The following is a 2,590-nucleotide window of genomic DNA, read 5'->3' on the forward strand; positions in this document are numbered from 1 at the left end:
AAAGAAGAAGAAAGAGATCAGAGAGGAGACTGAAAAATTGAAGGAAATGGAGAAGAGAAGAGAGGAGGGAGGAGAGAGAAACAGTGCCGGTGGTACTAGGTGCCACCTCGCCCTTATTATTTTACATCTTTTAAAGAGGGATAGGAACTATAACTATATAATATATGTTTGTATATTATTTGTATAAACTGTTATAGTAAATAAAAAGTGCAGTCGTGAATTGTGACGTAGTTATGTATATTTGTGTGATTTATTTTTAGAAGAAAATAAAGTGTTATAAAAACGTCTTCTATTTTAAACTTCATTTTATTTAAAGGCTCCTCCTTATTATATTTATATAGAGTTAAGTCGTCGTGATATCCTCGCTTTCAGAATGACGCAACTGGAAGCGGAACATTCTGATAGTGATGGTGTTATAGTAGTTATTAATTTAATTATTAATTAATAATATATTACCGTTGGATGAAAAAATCTGCTGATAAATAATTACCGGTGAGGTTTATACTGTCAGATTTATTCCGACGGTAAACATATTATTGGCAAATTTTCTTGGTAAATTCTTTGATAAATCCGACGGTACTTAGCATTTTTCTTGTTGTGCAATTTTTTTAACCAATTGCCTCTATGTTACTCAGTATGACAATTTTAAGTGCATTAAAAAATTATCACGGCAAGTGCACAACATCACAAATAAATTTCACTCAAATATCACTCCCTTTTCACCATTTCTAATAATCTCATTGGGATAAGCTATCACAAAAAATAAAAAAACTTATTATTGGCCATTTATATGAGAAACAAAAAAAAAAAGAAAGAGTTGATGTAATTGAGATAGATTTAGTGTGATGAATGGATGAGTCAAGAAGCTACTTATATAGGTCTTTTTTCTAATGTACTTATCTAGGGTATAGAGAACCATATACATTTATACATGTATCTCGGGTACAGTGTCTCAAATTTGGTCTCATCTATATTCCGGATACAATGTATCCAGTTTATGCACAACTGCGTAGTTGTATCATATTACAGGTACACTCGATTTTTGTTTTTTTTTTTTTATTTATCTCTGGTACAGAGTCTCTAGTTTATGGGTTTAACGAATTTTTTCCTTTTATATCCGGGATATGTAATGAGAATGCACATCCATAATTTCTTTACATTAAATACATTTATGTAATTATTATATTTACTTGATTTAAATAAAAAATTCAAAAAATTATTGTGGTGGTCCATTTTTTAACAGTTTTCTTAAAATAAATTAAATAAATATTTTATTTACTGAAATAAATATTTTGTAGTTTTTTAATGAAAATGCACTTTATATTTTATTTCGTTTACACTATAAACTAAATAAGGCTAACATGTACAGACGTGTATATTTCGTTTACAGTGTAAACGAAATACGTGTAATATTATTTCGTTTGCACTGGAAATGAAGTACGTGAAAAATTATGACGTTTACAGTGTAAACGAGATACGTTACAATAAATTTTCAGCAACTATAAAAGGATGTGCGACCTTTTTTATTCTTCACAATTATTTCATTACTTCTATACCTTTTTATTCCGCAAATTAGCCATAATGTCTAATAGTAGTGGATATTTGGTTGTATGTGTGTATCCCAATTGCCTTATGAGAAATGGTAGTCATTTTTGAGTGTGAGAATCCCGTTTTGTTGCGTATACAGTGAGTTACTTCATTGTTGGAGCTAAAGAGCTTGATATTGAGTAGCATTGCTAGTAATGGGAGAAAAGAGATTGGGCGGTTAGGGTATATGCTGCTAGAGCTGATATGGAGTTTTTCGGTTTCGTCTGTTTTGGCTACATGGCGACGAGCATGTGCGGCTGATACTTGACATCCATGGGAGAATCATTTCCGAACAAGTGATGGAGCTTTCTATAGAGGTTGGTGATGTCGGTGGCGGTGGATCTGGATAGTCGGACTTTGTGTAGGATGATCCACCTCTCGCACTACTAGCGATACACGTTGCTGTTCCAGTGGATGACATGGATGTTGACGGTGAAGACTCAGACGAGGAGTATGTTACGGATAACAACGAGGAGGGTTTCTGGATTGGCAGTATCGGGTGGCATCTGTCGGACACGCTCCTGAAGTTATGTAAGTTTCAACGAGAAAGCCTCTCCCCTCTGCACTCCCTGCTGCTGTACTGCAGAAGGCCTGGCACCGAGTAAATGCTCAACCAATTCCCAAGCTTCGGTGTCGTACCAAGTATGGAAGTCACGAAAGCACCCACCGGGCTCACCGTTGGCGCGTAGCCCAAGGTGGTAGGCGACGTCCTGTAGTGTGATTGTGCACTCACCCTACGACATGTGAAAGGTGTAGGTCTCTGGACGCCAACGCTCCATAAATACTGTGATCATGGAGTTATCGAAGCGAAGTCCCTCAGTGCCACGGCGTCGCCAAATCTAGCCTCCCTCAGGTAGGGAAGAATTGTGTCTGGTGGTGGGAGTCTGTGACTAACTCTCCTGGGCTGTAGGCGACCCATCTAGTAAATAATAAAAAATCCAAATTAAGAGTCTATCAACCTATAAAGCTATAAAAATTTTAGTTTACATAATCTTACCAACGA

Source organism: Arachis ipaensis, chromosome B05, assembly GCF_000816755.2.
Source record: "Arachis ipaensis cultivar K30076 chromosome B05, Araip1.1, whole genome shotgun sequence".
Lineage (NCBI taxonomy): Eukaryota > Viridiplantae > Streptophyta > Magnoliopsida > Fabales > Fabaceae > Arachis > Arachis ipaensis.